Below are 18,160 nucleotides of genomic sequence, written 5' to 3' on the forward strand. Positions count from 1 at the left end.
AGAGCATGCCTGGGAGAGTTACTTCACTGCACAGTGTTTACAAAAGCAAAAATGTTTAGCACTTTTTTTACCAGCTTTTCTTCTAAAGTGTTTTTCTTAGGATTAAGAAAATAGTTTTGTTAGGAGAAAGAGGGACCAAAAGGTTTGTTTTGAATGAAAATGAAGTGGTACTGAGAGGCAAATGCAGCAGTGTCTAGCTGAGAGCGTGGTGGATCACAGAGCACAAGGGACCCTCGCCCTGTTGCACAGCCCCAGCAGCAGCATTTCTCCTTCCTGCACCTATTTACCTCCTCTCTGTGACTGCAGGCATCTGAAAGCAGGAACTGCCTGTTACCATGAGCTTATACAATGCTCAGCAGAAAAAAAAAAAAGCACCCACATTTATGCAACTTTGTTCCACCAAATTACCATAGTTTTGCAGATTTCCTCAGTATTTCTCAGAATCTCTGTGGCTACAGCAGCAGCCTCGCTCCATCCAGTACAGCTGGAGCCAACAAGCCCTTCAGTAGCCAAGGAGCTGCCTTACTGCAGAGATTTGTCACTGCCCGTTAAATCCTAATCTTGCTTCAAAGGCAAGTAAACTGTCTTATCCAGGCTCTTCTCTGGTTTCAAAATGCTGTTGCTGATGAGTTGAATGGGTGAAGCTCAGCTCTCATTAAAGGCTCAGAAGACCATCTCACTGCCTGTCACCACCAGTTTAAAGGGTCAGTGTGCCCAGTGCCAACCAAACGCCCTTCCCTCTTAGCTGTCTGTGCCACTTCCAAACTTTGGTGCCAGACTTGCTGATGAAGAACAGAAACAAAACCTGCTGCGGGACAGAATCCATACGGGGAAAAGCCCAACCAACCACCTAAAGAAAAGATGATCTCAAGTCCACTTGCTCTTCCCTCCACCGCGGTACTAATGGCTTTAAAATGACTTACACACACAGGGTACACATACATAATGGCTTAGGACAACTGTCAGGACAAAGAAATTAATGCTGAGAATGTGATTCCCCCACTCATGGCTTGTCCATGTTTACAGCCCTCACTTGCCTTCTGCTTGCAAGGCAGCTTGGACACCAGCCTAGTTTCTCCCCCAGCTCTATAAAAATAAAATTATAAAATTTAACTGCATTAAAATAAAGCTTTTCTTTTTAATGCTTGTTAACTCCAAAGGAAAGCAAAGTCTTAATTAACAAAGGGTGTCAGACCCTAAGAAGTATTTCTTCTGTGGATTCTGTGGTTACAGAAACATTTCTGGAGTCCTTCAAAAGGTCTGCCCGAGTTTTCCTCCCCTCTGCTCAGCCTTCATTCTACGAAGCCTTTTGTTGATGTAACCTCTAGTCAGACAGACAGTCAGAGATAAAGTAGTGTAAAATGTTTATTGACCAGTAGGTATGAACATCTAAACAGGGTGTCTTCCATGTCATGACACTTGCATCCAGCTCTAAAGCTCAGAGAGAGGGAGGTTCCAACATTGCCAGTACAGAACTTCCTCAAGTCCACCTGAGTCTCACTCACACTCTTATTTAGGAATTAGAGAAATACAAGATAGTTGCAGATCCTCTGACATTAAGAACCATGAATGTTATCATTCACATTGAAAAATCAAATAGAAACATTCCTCCCCTTTTTCTTTCCGTCACTTCCCTGAATGAACTGCTCAAGCCATGACATGAGAGGTCTCTGCCCACCACACACTGTCACAGTAAAGAAAAAACCAGGCACGGGACTGCTGTGACGTTATTGTCCTGGTCACTTGATCATGCAGCAGGGAAGGGCCCAGTGGCCAATTATAACATCCCAAGACACAATATGCGAAAGCAGCTCACTTCTCGTATCTACAACACCATCACAAATCTTCACTGCTACAAGCACGGTTGTTTCACTCAAGACAGTTTTTTATGACAGGAGAGGAGAGGAGGAAGGGAGTTAAAAGCCAAAATCCTCTTGGGGGTCACTCAACTCGCAGGCAGCACAGGCGACATCACTGCTGGTGGAACCAGGAGAAAAGTGGAAGCTTTGGGGACCAGTGATGTTCATGACACGCTGAAGGAAGGAACAGCTCAAAGTCAGTATCTAATGGCCCGTAGTGGTGGTCTGTAAAAACGACTGAACTGTAGTCTCCAAGGAAGTCTTCTATTCAGGCTGAGCATAACCCTGAACCAATTAAGTGTGTATATCAGCTTTGGTAAGGAAGAAGGGCAGTGAGCAGGGACAGAAATGCCACACAGAGATGAAAACATGAACGGCCTGTGTTGGTTTTGGCTGAAATAAAGTTAATTTTTTCCACAGTAGTATAGGTCCCATAGTATGGGACTATGTCTTGGGTTTGTGCTGGGAACAGCGTTGGTAACAAGGGGATGTTTTCCTCACTGCTGAGCAGCGCTCACACAGAGCCAAGGGCTCTTCTGCTCCTCACCCCACCCCACCCCACCGGCGGGGACATGGGGGGGCACAGGGAGCTGGGAGGGGACACAGCCAGGACAGCTGGCCCCACTGACCACGGGGATACTCCATACCATGAGATGTCTGCTCAGCAAATAAAGCTGGGGGAAGAAGAAGGAAGGGGGGGATATTTGGAGTGATGGCGTTTGTCTTCCCAAGTCACTGTTAGATGTGATGGAGCCCCGCTGTCCTGGGGATGGCTGAACACCTGCCTGCCCATGGGAAGCGGTGAACGAATTCCTTGTTTTGCTTCGCTTGTGTGCATCTGCTTCACCTACTACACTGTCTTTATCTCAACCCATGAGTTTTCTCACTTTTACCCTTCCAATTCTCTCCCCGATCCCACCGAGGGGGAGTGAGCAAGCAGCTGTGTGGGGCTGAGCTGCCAGCTGAGGCCCCAGCAGGATAAGGCACCGCTATGGTGAAACAGGGAACACACAAACCTGCAGCCCTTCACGAATAATCTGCAAGGACACCAATGCTGGTGGTAGTGTGAAGGCAAGAAAACAGACACATAAAACTAACACATGGACACCTGGGAACAAGAAAAAAAATTAATTAGTTTCTTTCATGTGTATATAAAACTGTCTAAGCAGCCCTCAGACTTTCCCTGCATGTGCTCCTGACTGGGTGGCAGGAGCACAGTTATGTAAGATACGTGCAATCTTCAGATTCCAAACAATAATTTTATACCAAAGTGATTTATAGGCCAGCTACTGTCAGAAATGAAAATGTTGCCCATGAAAATATTGTCCTGTGCATCAGCAACAAAAGGAATAAAACAATCTTGCAATAATTTCCCTAGGGCTGGAAAAAAAACCTCAGCTAACTGTTCTCTATACTGTGGTAAACTCATTTCCAACACTCCATATTGATAGAGTGAAGCATAACATGCCTCCAATTAAACTCAATACAAACTTGAGGGACATTGATCTTGTCCTTCAGCCAACAGCGACAAATAGGATATTTGAAGGTCTGCATCTATATCTCAGCTGAGTTAAAAAGACTATCACTACTCCACTTATTTCAACCAGTTTTTATCAGAAGACAGGAGCGGTTGTGGAAGGCCGTCCTTGCCTGTTGAAAAGGAGTATAATTTTAGCACCTCCTAAAATTTAGGAAAGCTTCTCCACCAGCACATCTAAAACATCTGAAGCTCAGCTGCTCAGTACGCAAGCCTGCCAACTGTCTGTAAAGAGTAGCACATCTTTATGCTACTGTGTAAACAAAGAGATCAATTTTTCTGAACATCGGTGCAAGTCACTAGATCATATTTCAGCAGAGCTCAAAGCAGCAGCAAAATGAAAGCTGCCTTTGTTGTGAAAAAGCACTCTGATCGGAAGATTTTGTATCGGTTTGAGGCACATTAGAGGTGTGCACGAACACCCATTTCCTTCTCAGCAATCCAGTCGTTTCAGATTCCTTCAGGATAAGTCCACTCTCCCCTATACAAGCATAAAAGGATTTAGATTTGGAGGTGCAATTTGTTGCTAGATCAGACTGTAGGTAGAGACACCTTTCTCCAAAGAAGAAATTTTCATAAACCCACTCTTGGGGTTTTGTTTGTTTTGCCAATTGTAGCCTGACACTTAGCAGGTTTGAAAAAGTACGGGTTTGTGTACCAGTTGTCTAAGAACCTTCAAAACACATACAATTCTTTGATAACTGAAATGAGCAGAGAGGTAGTTCATCCCCACGGATTTCATTTGCCGAATTTAAGAAGCTCCATGTCCTGACCTTGCTTCCCAGCCCCTCCAGGTTGCTGGCTGCGAGCAGCCCTGGCCCGCTGTCAGAGCGGAGCACCGTTTCTCCCAGCCCAGGCTGGTGCAGGCATTCCTTCACACCACCCCGTATGCTACTGGGGGGCATGATCTGGTAAGGCAGAGCTTTGGATCCCAGCACAGAGGAGAATTAATTGGAACTGGAGGCTACAAAATAAACTTTTGCCCAGCTGTGGGCATTTATCCCAGGGAACCTTTATTGAATTTTTATCTTTCTAGAAAGAACACAGGACTGACACAAGGGAGTTATGTCGTGGTTGTAAAAATGGGCAAACAGCTTTAAGCTCATGGCCGCAGTGCAGCAGGGCCAGGCTGGGGCAATGCTGAGGGCTCTACACGCTCTGCTCTCAGCAGCAGGGCTGAGGGGATGGTGCTTTTCTTTTCCTACGAAGATTTCACAAGCCCCAAGATGTCCTGCAGCTTCCCTCCCTGGTTTTCTCTCCTGACCAGTCAGAAAGGTAGATAGTTAATATCCAGCCTCATTACTCGTGCTAATGAAATGTCAGCAGCAGATGCACAGGTGTTTAACCGCTGCTGGAATGCCTGCAGATGCCAGTGATCCCTCAGGCAGGGAAATCGTCACAGTCAACAGCCTTAAAAAGGTCACGAAGGCAGCGCAAGGGCACAGGAGACCTCTGACCTTCATCCGCGACACTTGAGGAGCTTTAGCTCGCCCTCCCTTTGCTTTCCCAAGCCCCAAACGCACTCCCTGCTCTCCCCTGGCCCTCTTTGGCAATGCAGGCTCTCAAGGGCTCTTCTACCTTATTCAAAACAAGTGCAAATGTGTGACCTGAGGGGGACCTGACTGGGACTCAACAAAGGCCAGTTACAAACAGCCAGACAGCCCCTGAATGGCGCAGGGCTCTGCCTGCTCCCTCCCTCTCGCTGCTCACCCCGGCATTCCGGAGAGGCTGACACGCTGATGTGCATTACAAGCCCCGAGCTCACTGAAAGCATCCTTCTTCCCAGCACACAGTGCTGGGCGTGATTTATGGCTGTTCTCAGCCCCGGGTTGGGAGCCGGCTGCTGGCTGTCGGCAATGAAACAGTACAGAAACCAGTTGACAGGAATCCAAGGGGAAGGGACGAATGAAAACCAGGAATAGAAAGAGGGTAAAGAAAGAGGAGACCAATGGACTAATTTAATCACGTCCCTTCCACCCTCAACTTAAAAATTAAAGATCTTAAGAGTGCCAAATCTTCTACCTGGCTTGCCCTTCCTGAAAGAGGGAACGGGGGTGGTGAAACTACTGAATTTCTGCACATTTCCTTACACACACACACCCTGGCTATAAGCCACAAAACAAAAACGCTTGTAGATATTTGGACAGCTAGATGCTGCCACTGCAACTGTGCGACCATTGCTAGAAAGCAAGATGAAAAGGAAGAAAAAATACAAAGCGACATTTTCAATAAGGCTGCCAGAGCCGCTGGTTTGTTGTTTTTTTTTCTTCAGCTCTGGCGTCAGTTGCAAGCATGCAAGTATTTGGCAAGTCCTATCCTGCTCCTTGGTTGCTGCAAAATCACACCACCTTTTGGCACAACTGGCAGAATCTGATCAGAGCCTGGTCGGGAAGAATATGGCAGGTCACAGAAAGCGCTTGGTTAACCCGCGCTTACCTAGCTTGGCTCAAACCCCTTCCCTGGATAACCATGCTACAATGTAAGCACTAGCTGACAGTTTTGTTGTTTACTTCAACACCACCTGCAGGGTCTTGAACTCTCAGAGAAAATACTATAGTTAATGCTATGAACTCCAGGTTCTGATCACTTACGTCTGCCTGAAAAATCCCCTAGTCATCATAAAAGTTTCTGTGTTTAGTCTCACCTAAAAAGTGAGCTGAGGAATTGCAGAGGTTTGTGAAATCAACTGACCTTATTCCAAAGTAGAGGGATACCAAGATCTATAAAGTCACAAGACTCGGAACTAGGTACAAAAAAAAATAAAAATAACCAAGTGCTCATTTTGGAATAAACACACAATAAAACCTGAAGAAAAAAAGCACTAGTAAAAAGATCATGAAATAAGGCATTTAAAACCAAATATGTCAATGAAAAGCCTTTCTGGTTCACGTGGGCTTTGGTTTTTTTGTTCAAGTTTTTTCTTGGAAGTGTGTTTACCTCATTCAGGGTGCACTGTAAAGTAACCCACTCCTTTACAAACAAAAGCTTAACCTCTTTGGCTCTAACTCATGATGTATTATTGCCTTTAGACTTTTCTTTGTCATCTTCTTCTGCCAAAAAGCCACATGCCAAATGTTTTAAGACATTGTGAAATCCTTACTGTCACTTCCTACTTCTCCATTCCCAAAGCCAGAAGAATACGCTGTGCTGCTGGTAGAGCTGCACCTTTCCAGGATCTATGTAAAAACATCTTTGCCAAACATCTTGGAAGAAAGGGGTGAACACTGACTGATTGCTCCAGCCACACAACATTCAAGCACATCTCAGAGTTCCCCGGTGCTCTGGAGAATAACCATGTGCTCCTGCTCACCTCTCCCCAAAGCAGACCATGATGATCCTTTGGTATGAGGAGTGGGTCCCTGTCTTGGAATGGCCAGAGATCAGGATCTCAAAAATGCAGCTTTTTTTGTACTTACTGTTGTGCAGACTTAAGGAATTTCAAGTAACTGTCCCGCAAGCAGCGCAGCTGAGCTGCCCAGGTCGGAGCAGGCAGGGCTGGCACTCCTCTGCTCTGGCTGCAGGCTGCGAGGGTGCAGGCACCGTTGTGGTGAAAACTGGGATGTATACAAATAAAGAGCTGAAATCTCACATGCATGCTCAAGTGTTTCCACGAATTGAAGCCTATTAGGGCAACTGCTCAAAGAACAACTAAGGATTATACTAAAAACACTCCTGTAGTGCCAGGGCTTTCACTCACATTCCCCCTGTGACAGCTTAATTAACAGTTTAGTTACCCAGGCCAGGTTGTTAAATTCTGTTCACGAGAAACACATCAGCACCAGGGTGTCTACATGGCTGCTGGACACAGGATTTTCCAAGTAAATGGAGCTGCCAGACTGTTTTAAAATTCTCCCCCATTCATCCTCTCTGCAACTCCTTTTCCCCCTTTAAATTTCACCATCTTAGTCATTCATCAGCAGGCAGAAAGTGGCTCAGTAAATTATTCTCAGCTCAAACCACTAAGCTTTCAGTGTGAGTAAATTCCACACCAGTCCTAACTCCCCTCGAGTTTATCAGAGGTCAGGGCAGCACCAGGCAAAGCGGGGAAGAAAATGGTCTAACCCCACATTCCTGGCTAAAAATACTCCTTCCCTTCCTCCTTCCAGCTCCCAGCACTCACCCTGAAAATCCTCTGTATTTCAGGAGCAGAGATAACAGAATAATTAGAAATTGAACAGTGATGAGAACTGCAAGCTGTGCTCTGCAAAAATCCAGTCTGGCCTTTCCTACACTCTTGTCTCCTCTTGGGAGCAAGAACACAAGGTGAAAAAACACAGGGAGTGTAAGCACTGGGCAACCAAGTTCACAGACTATACTGATAGTTAAAACAACTCATACGCAAGCAAACCAACAGAAAATACATTAAGTGCATGTAAGAGGAAGGTTTTACCTCTTTAGTGAGCTTCTTTTTTTCTCACTGTGAAGCAGCATAATAAATTATCTATTCACTTTCTTTGCTTTTATTTCAGATTTTTAAATAGTTCAACGCAGTATTCACCAAACTGCTACAAAATGGCAAATTCATGTCTAGTGCAGAGAGTAGCAGGTGGTTGCATTGAGATGTGCAGGCTTCCGAGACATGCAAAGTTAAAATACTTTTAAGATTTGAGGTTTCAAACTAAGGAAAAAAACAGGAAGCGGTTACCTACAGCTAGCTGAAGCCCAGGGGATGCACAGTGGTGAACTGCAAGGTGAAAAGTTTGAGTTTCTAAATGTAAAGATTCTCTTTTCAGAACAAGTTCCTATTTTATGCAGTTCTACAGAAGACATCACAATGAAGACTATGTGCAGCGCTTACACTTGCAAACATTTAGCTTTTAGATGTAATTATCATTTATTTGTCGCCATGACTGTTTACAGTATTATTTAAACAGACAGCATAGGCTAGCAGAGAAACACAGATCCAAACTGCGTCTTTGACTGCCACTAACTTCCACCATCGCACTATTCAAACCATGTTATGTCTCTGTGTAATTTGGAAAGTCTGTAGGGCTTGGGCCACAGCTCACCATTTATATAGTACAAGATCCCATGGTCACTTGTAACTCCCTACCAACCTAAGAAATAAATGCCTCAAAAATTCAGCACATAATACAACGAAGATCTTGAAATACTGCAACTGCTGAGCCAGCTGGGTGAGCCCAAGGGAGGTAAGTGCTGGAGGACTCCTGGGCAACTCATGGTTTTCTCCCATTAAGATTCTGCTCCCTGGCCCACAGCCAGACGAGACAGCTCCCAGTCTCTAACAGAGGTCTCCCCTCCCGTTCTCCCTTTCTGTGGGTACTACGAAGTCACACTTGTACTCGGTAAAGACAAACCTTGTACTTAGACTCATAAGAAGTTTCTTAGACACTTGTTCCCTCTTTGTCATGTACCAGACGGCACCACTTTCCAAGGACAGCTTTTCTCAACATTTTAAGTGTCCACAGACAGGCTAAATCCAGTTCGTTTGTTTGTTTGTTTTTTTCACAAAATGTCCATGTGGTGCCTCAGGTCAATCCCAGCTGGATGTTGACTAGCACTACACCATTTCATTCTGCACACATTTATAACTTTGATAGATAAAACTAATTTTCTCAGAAGTCCACAATGTAACTTAAAGTGCACAGGTACCTCACTTTCTTTTTTTGTTGAGGTGCAGTGTGGGAATTGTAGGGGAAGCATACCCCTCACTGTCAGGCTCCTCTCAGCGTGTAATTCAGGAGTTTGCAGCAGCATTTCCCTGATAACACAATACTGACTGCATTTCAACAAGGACAAAAAATCCCCATGCAGACCTAGCCATTGCTTTTCATTCCAGTATCTCCATCACTGTTCTTCCAGCTAATGGCATCTACTGAACAGATCCAACCATCAGATCACGTGGTCATTTTTAAAGTTAGCTCACATATATTAAGGAACAGAGATGAAGCTCAAGATACTCTGGCTTGGCATGAGAACTTTGACAGGATCTGAAATATGTCTAGGAGCAAAAGCTTATATATCAGGGAAAAGAGAGCACAAATGTACTTTTAACCACAGCACTGCATCCTGTTTCATACTTCCTGAATAAAAATTAGACCCTTCTTTAAGGTACTGCTGGCGATTTCTCCGGCAATTGGCACCACTCTAAGCAAAGAAACAGATAAGGCAATGTCCTGAATAAATCTGAAATAAAGGAGATAAATTATTTGCTAAAGATGGCAATTGTATCAATTCTAGCCAGCAGGTGCTACTCTGGCAATAGGAAGGGAAGCTAAAAGTTAAAAAAACAACATAAAAACAACTGAATCACACAAAGACAAAAAAACATTATACGGATGCATAAAATGAACAAGTAAAACTGTTACCTGGAGAAGAAAACTGTAAATATTTCACCCCTATTATTATAGATGCTGCAAGCCACAGTCACATTCCGTGCCATATCATTACATCTTCACTAGGTAATTACACAAATAACATTCGATTAACAACAAGATGACTTCAAACCATTGTTAACCCTCCTCCTCCCATTCTCTGGTATTCGACACTAAAAATGTTCCAAGGACATTAGAAATGTCAGGAACTAAATAACAAAATAGTTTCTTGTACCACTCCAGTGTAAAAAGCAGCTCAAACGTGCTGTAAATGGAGGGGGAAGGCAGGAGAAATTCACAAAGATTTTTCCATTTTTCTATTTTTTTTTTTAAGAATTAACTGAAGAATTGCTTAGCATTTGCCCCATCCCCTTACTTCTGTAACCTCTCTTCTTTCTCAACCACTTCCAGTCCAGAAGGCAAGCATAAGGGCCTTTCTATTCATGGAATATTTATGGATCTGGAGACCTGGCGGCCTTGAAAACAAAGAAGATTCATGCATAATACAAGGACGGGGCTAGCCATACGAAAGGACGAATTTACCACACTGGCAAACTGCACTAAGAGACAGAAACCCCGTTAGAAACAAAAAAAGATGGCTCACAAGTTGCGAACACTGGGTAAGAAACAAATGGCAGAACAGGTCAGCATACACTGTAACAGAGTAATGACATTTCCTATTACAATTTATTAGCTGATAAATGATCAAGCTTATTAAATTAACCTTTCCCCACTAGCAGTTGATTAAAAAGTTCTATCCTCTCTTAATTACAAGTAGATTAGGAGAAACTAAAAAATAATCAGAAGTAATTTATACAGTGGAAGAACCCTCGACTCTTCAATATTACATACTAAGCAGAAAAGATCAAATCAGCAGGCATTGTTCATGACCTCTGAGTAAAGAATGATGCAGGACCTGATCCACTGACTGCCAAAAAACCAGAAGAAATGTCTTCATACCATCCTTTCATCTTCCTGAGCTTTCAGTGGCCATTTGCTCATTCCCATGGTCTTTATCAAGGCATTCAAAGAGCCGCTCGCATAATTCCAGGCTTGTAACGAAAAGGTAGCCAAGCAAGATACCTTTTTTAACCTCAGCAAATAAGAAAATCATAAATTTCAAACAGAACAAGGTATTTCAGAAGTAGGAGTGTGTATTACAGACCAACTATAAAGGCAGCCTATAAAAAAAAAAAAAAAAGTGAAGGTATGACAACTTTCTTTGGCAGTCACAAACAGAGAAACAGAGAAGAAAACCCTACTCCTCCTCTACAAAAATGAGAAGCTCCTTCAGCTACCCAGCTCCTTTCATCCAATAATTGTCTGTAGACGTCCAAAAGGAAGAGAGAAAAAGATTCACAACCGCAAAAATCCCCACATGATTAAAATATGTGCATAAGACTCTTCGCTGCATGAATGCAACCTGATGTCCTTCAATATTGCTTCAAAGCAACCGTTACAGCATCCCACATCTTTCCCAAAGTACAGTCAGTGTCTTCAGCTTGTCCACCAGCATTTTCCAGGGACTGTTTCTACAAAACTTATGTAAAGAAACAGCTGTGGTATTTCACTTTTTCCAGTCTGTGCAATTGTTGCTTGCTTAAGCAATTGCTAATGGACATTTGGACTATTTTTTTAAACTATATGCAAGCACAGCATATTTAACCTCACTTTTCTGTATCTTTCATAGACCCCTCTGAAGCAGGCCAGGGTATACAACAGGATTTGGCAAAGCAAAGGGGACTTGAAACAGCAGTTGTGGTGATATTTTCAAAGAGATTCATCCTAGGAGATGCAATGGGAAACTGCCGAGTCCCCCCTCCCGGTTCCGTCCTTCCAGGCTTTTGACTCCCGGGTTCTGTGAAAGCTACAGAGCGAGCAGCACGGGCTGTCCCCCAGCTTGTGCTACAGCCCTGTGCCGGATTCCATGTTGCTTTACTAGAGGGCATGGAAGTACAAGCAAAGTTAATAAAAACACCCTGTCACCAGGCCCGGGAAGAGGGAGCAGACAGGGTGGGTTTTTTTCTGCTTTGTTCCTGCTTTTTTTCCAGCTCTGAAGAAGCACTGAGAACATGAAGGCAACATCGTCATTTCAACTTTCTCTGAGAAATAAAATTAGAGCGTGCCCTTCAATTCTCTTTGAAAACCATCTGAGTTCAATAAACTCTTTTATCAGGATTAGAGGTGAGGCTGAAAGCAAATGGTCTCTTTTAGCTGATAAAAAAAACCCTCGCATTCCATTTCTCAACCTCCCCACCCCCTGGGCCGAGAGTTTCATGCATATTTGACATGTTTTCCATCTAGACAGCAATACAGCATTTCTACCCACTTTCTTTTTTCCTTTCAAGTGACTCAAGTGCACAGTGTTTCTTCCCGAGAGCCAATTTATATTTTAATTGTATCCGAGTACTCTGGGATTTTTATCTTGACTTCACATGGTTTAATTATTTTTTTAAAAAATAGGCAAGGTATATATTATGAACAAAAGCTGTTTGTGGTAAACTAGAAAGTGCTTATGGGGTTGTTATTTACTATTTATGATTTTATTTACTATTACAGTAGAACCCAGAGGTTTTGAAGCAAGATCGGTCATTCTACCATGCTAGGACATACACAAAGCAGAAACACTGTTCCTGGCCCAAGGCACCTACAATACTTACTAAAAAACAAAAGAAACAGAAGGTAAGTGAGAACATGCATGCTAGTGAGAAAAACATGGGACGAGGGTGAAGTGGCTTACCCAGCGCCACGAGACAAGTCAGGAGAGGAGAGCTGGAATAAGATGTTACGTGCCACACTGTAAACTTATGTTGTCATTTTAAACAATCTTAACTGAAGTCCTAGTGACAGCCTTCGGGATACAGTAGAAAAAGTTCCCCTGAACAAGTTTATATTGCTTTAAAGAAAATTTTAATACTTTTAATAAACCACAGATCAATTGTCGTAGATTTCTGTGGCATTTCATCATTTGGGTACTACTACATTTTGTTTCAAACTTCAGTCAATTTAGGCTCAGAAGAATTCCTTGACTTAAGGGAAATGAATGCTGATTTACAGATGCTATCCTATTACTCAAAAAGTATATTTATGGGTTATAAAAACCATCATATTTTTATTTTCAAGTTAGAATGTTTGGGTTGTACTTGTAGTGATTGTTTTTGGTCAGTAATGAAGTGCAAGGTTAAGTTGCAGTGCACGTGTGGTAATGACAGCAAACACTGATCTGAGTGCAAAGAAATCAACTGCAATAAATGCATAGAAAAGGGTAAAGTCGGCATAAAAATGCTTGTTAGATCATTCCCATTGTGATGTTTGTAATCAAAATGCCATCTTCTCTTTTGCTAGACCAAATTAAGTTAAAAAAAAAAGTTAACTCTTTTAGTTTCACATACAAATGTCATCACTCTCTTTTATATCTCCCCTAAATACATCTAAACTTTTATGTAATACCTTTTGTAGAAATGGAAAGAAACAGCAAAAGTTACGATGTGTCATTTAATCTTAACCAAGATGGGTTGTCCATGCAGGTGAATGGCTTGTAAGTTCTGCGAACACACTAGGTACCTTGTTTACACCAAAAGCCTTTCGCATCTCAGTCAGCGTGTAGGGGAGGCAATTAACAACCCAGCTGCTGCACACTGATGCTCCTCAGGTCATTCTCTCCCTGGACCAGGGCTATATGGCAATTCTAAAAAGCACAAGTGACTAAGCGCCTGTGAAAGCGCAGATGTCTCCTCCTCCTCCTGTAAAGCTACTCATTCTACCCTCCATTACTAGAGCACAGTGTAACAGCACAAAAAAAAAAATAATGTGAAAAAACCAGAGTGCTACATTTTAACACAAATTCAAGGCGGCAATTGGAATTACTAAGTTTATCTTGTCCTTCCACTAAATTTTAGCTTAGAAATTCTGACTGAAAATGAAACTCTTACTGAAAATGAAGTTTCCCAAAGTCTCTGTCATTTAGGAGTGAAGGAACTATATTCTAAAGTGCAAAAGTTGGGAATTGGGTTAAATAACCTGAAAATGTATTCCACAACCATGGCAAAGTCTCTTTATTTTCATACTAATACAGCTGTGGAGCTCACAGGGCCACCAAATGATACATTAGGATGATACAACATAAATTTATTCTCTGTTTCTTTTTTAACCCCATGTGAACATGCCATCTAGCTTCAATAGGCCACATCAAATTTCGAGAGATCTTACTGACAATACTTGGCTTCTGCAACACTGAGGCTTCGGAAGAAAACAGTTGGTACCCTGCAAACAGGCAAATGCAATGAAATAATTTTAGAAAGATGACAAATCATACACAGATATAAGTGCAGCTGTTGTTCACACCAGTTCTACCTTTCCAGTTTTTCTTACTTAGATCTTTTATCTTTCCACTCCATCTTTCTCCAACGAGGATTTTGGATCCTGCTGTTAGTGACTTTTCAAAGGAACTGTAACAGATACAGCCAGCCAGCAAACAGTATATTTTCCTGATCAACAACAGTCAGATGTGTTAATTGATTGCTTCAGCTTTACATTTTCAAAGCATGTGTAGGAGTCAATGCAATGGCTCCAGTCTACCGTTTGAATCAGTGACCTTGTGTCTAAGAAAGGTGGTCTCCCTTTTCTGCAGCTAATTTGTCTATGAGAGCTGAAGTCTGTATTCTGGTCTAAAATTTCTTTTTGCCTATCCATTTAGCGCTGTTGTCCTTTCCTATTACAGTAATCAACAAACCTGCTGCTGTCACAAGCAAACACTACTTTCACCAACAGCCTGACATCCTCTCCCCCTTGGAAGATAACACAGCCCTTTACATGATTTGCTTTTTCATATCTTGGTACCTTACACTGTTAAAGGTCTAGGGTGTTCATAGCTAGCTTTGTATTAACATATTTCAGAAATAATTACATTAAAGAAATGGGTAGCAGGAACAGAAGGAAGAATGTCACAGGAACAAAGGGACTCCTTAGGCATCTTTTTTTAATTAACATTTTAACATTTATTGTTAAATGTTAATAAAAAATATTTAACAATTAACAGAGTTCAAGAAATTCAAGCTAACGTATGCCATGCTAAACTTGCCCCACATTTTTACAAAGCCTACGCATTTATGTCACAGTGGCATCTAATTCTATTCTACACCTATTGCACAATTATTTTAATATACATAAAGTATACATATGCCCTGTCTTCTATCACTAGCATAGCAGGAGCGCTTAGTTTATGTTTCTATTTGCAGAGGAATTCATTATGGGAAACAGAAGGCTTTTCCCTGCAAGGAAATTTGTCTTAATGGATACAGGAGTGGGTTTCTCTCCCCTCTCCCCTTCTTTTGCTATTACTCATTAAATGGATAATTTCCTTTTATAAACAATGGAGTCTATATAATATGCAGGCATATTTGGATAGATGATTAATGACATAATAGTTTCCTGGTTTCCCAGCCTGAGAGATGAAACCTAAACGGCGGCCTTCCAAGAGGTACCTCTTTCTCAGCTCCCCGGAGGAGCTGCACTCCAAGCGCACCCAGCCCACGGAGCCCCGCGCTCCTGAGCGCCACGCACAGCTGCACTGACCTCTTCTTTTAAATGCCTGTTAGGAAGAGCCATGATTTCATCTGAAGCTGCTTATGTGTGGTCCAGAGAACGTAAATCTTTCCCATTTCACTCTCATATTTGGAGACCTCCAAAGAGATCCAAAGAATATTTCCTCTGCAGTTTACCTCAGCGGTACTGTATCTTGTGGAAGCTTACCATGGACAGATTTTGACAAAGAATTCCTTAGAAATTCATAATGGTTTCTGAAATATCAAGCTCCCAAAGAGTAAGCCAGGAATTCCAGTCAGCCTTGCAATATCTAGCTTTTTGTATAGAGAAAAAGTCAGGTGGGTGCTAAGACACTGGCTAGGAAAAATGAGAGAAAAATGGCAACTGGGCATTTTTGGAAGTATCCATATGACATAGAATCGTTTAGGATGGAAAAGACCTTTAAGAACAAGTCCAACTGTCAAGCCAGCACTGCCAAGTCCACCACTAAACCATGTCCCTACGTGCCACATCTACATGTCTTTAACACCTCCAGGGATGGTGACTCCACCATTTCTCTGCACAGCCTGTGCAATGCCTGACCACCCTTTCAGTGATGAAATGTGTCCTAATACCCAACCTAAACCTCCTCTGGCACAACTTGAGGCTGTTTCCTCTTGTCCCATCACTTGGCTTGTCATCAGGGCAACTTCCAGATTGAAAACATACACTGTCTTTTGAGAATCCCTTACTAAGTTTCAATATTCTTTAATTAGAAAGGGCACTCAATGTTGTCAGAATCCATACTGTTCTACAAAACACACTTTGATCTAGTTTTCAAAATGAATTAAGAATTAAACCATTCCAGCATTCAAAGGTGCTCAGAAATCACCAAATCAGGTAAAGGTAAGACAAGTGCCTGAAAAAAAAACCATTTAAAATATAAGAGGATAGCATATGCAGTTCCTCTTTTACAAAGTTGCTCTCTGCTGGGAAAGCTGTCACAAAATACAGGCCTCCTTCCAGCTTTTGTTTGTTTTTAACCTGGGATTATCCTCTCAAAAAACCCGACTATTACAAATTGCCAACTGTTACCAACTCAAACCACAGAAGGGCAGATTGCACCTGCCCCCCTCAAAGGGGAAGGGGAGTTCGTCTTCCTGCCTTCGAGCAGGTCACACACAGCCTGCCTGGTTTAGGTCCATGATCTTTTTCTGCAGAGTGTTGCCACTAATCCTTTTTATTTCACACATACATACACTTTCCCACCAGGACACAGTTCAAATAATTGCTATCCAATCAGGGGTTTGATTTTTCTTTAAATCACTACCAAGTACAAGTGCTGGAGTTCCTCAGAGAGGCAGAGGGACGGGCTCAGCTCATGGTGGCTACCAAGAGGGGTGTGCTGAAGGGCCCTGGGGGTTAACTGCTCCCTTTCATGAGACATCTCTGGCCCAAATCCTCAGCTGGAGGCTTAGATGCACTCACCAAACTCCTACCTCCACTGCTGCCTTTTTTGCTCTTTGAAACAGGGCATGCTTATTCTCACTTGGTTATCCTGTGAGTAAGCAAACCAACGAGGCTGGCTGACCTCTGGAAGGGAAGGAGGTAAAGAATCACTGAAAGGAGTGAAAAAGTTGGTGTGCTGTTTCCCATGTCTAGGGATGCTGAGAGTGTGCTCCTCAAGACAAAAATATCTTTCAGGCCCTTCCACAGACAATGTGATGCTCCAGTGCTCCTGTTCCAATGCTTTCTCTTCCCCCCCCCCCCCCCCCCTTTTTCCCCTTCCTTCCCAAACCCACTCCTTTTCTCTTTTTTTCTCTTTAACTTCAAATAGAATCTTAGACATTTAAAAAAATATAAAACTCAGCATCAAGTAATTCCTGGCTGTGGTAAAGAATGATGAAATCTCCTGTCTTTAGCAGCTGACACCATAGTATCAAGGATCCAAACTCATTCCTGCCTGAGATCTTAGAAGGCATCTCCATTGCTGTCTGGGGCTCTTCTACAGACTGAAATAGTACTTAACACTAGATCTAAACTCAAACTTATCCAATAAATTTTCTGGCAGAAAATTCTCAAGAAAATTATGATGAATGATGTAAACCACAAAATCTGTGAAAAGAAATGGTAATGAATTGCACTGCTTTCTAGCTTTTGGAATCTTTTCCACTGTATTTGATTTGAATTTCTCTCTCCACACCAATTTCTTTTATTTATGCACATATACAAAGGTGTATGTCTGTATTTGTCCAATAACATGACATTTTGAAATATAATATGGAGCACAGCCAAGCTAGCGGGCTTGGGCAGGGACAGAGCTACTGCAAGCTCAAATCAGAGGTTTTCAGGTTCTCAAGGTGCTACTGTCTTGGAATTACTTTGGCTCTTGGAGTTACTTTGGCTCTACACTTGCAAATGGCTCTCTGCAGCTAGGACCTAAAACTACATGGCACAGCCTGTGTTAGCACCAGGATCCTTAGATACGATGACTCAAAAGATCATGGATTGTGCCAGCTCCTTGGAGTCTCTACGTGGAAAAATAGCTAACTGTCAGCAATTAGAAGGGCAGGCACCGCACTCCCGGTGCATAGCAGGGAACACAGGGACAGCACTAGAGTTGTTTACCTGGGAAAAAATCACTGCCAGCATGAGTAGAATTAGATCATTTCCCCATTCGTGTAAAACAGTGTCTATTCTCAAGAAAGATGTTGACAATATTTGAACAAAAAAATGAAATGTGTTTTCCCAAAAGGTCTGTAACCGCTTTAAGCATTACTCGGGGAACACTGCCATCTAAAGAAGTTAAGGATCCTACCTTACACCCATGGAATATATCTGGGCAGGGTCTCAAAGGGTTAAATCTCCCAGCAAAGTACCAAAATAATGATCAAAACTCAAGAAAA

The 18,160-nt window shown here is 42.5% G+C and overlaps 1 protein-coding gene across 1 annotated transcript in view; it reads right to left on the reverse strand.

Moving 5' to 3' along the window:
- The window catches only part of HS6ST1 (heparan sulfate 6-O-sulfotransferase 1), a 201,928-nt gene that overhangs the window by 139,101 nt on the left and 44,667 nt on the right, over positions 1-18,160 (reverse strand). The gene's annotated exons all lie outside the window — the stretch shown is intronic.

The sequence above is a fragment of the Falco peregrinus genome, chromosome 12 (genome assembly GCF_023634155.1).
Source record: "Falco peregrinus isolate bFalPer1 chromosome 12, bFalPer1.pri, whole genome shotgun sequence".
Taxonomy (NCBI): Eukaryota; Metazoa; Chordata; class Aves; order Falconiformes; family Falconidae; genus Falco; species Falco peregrinus.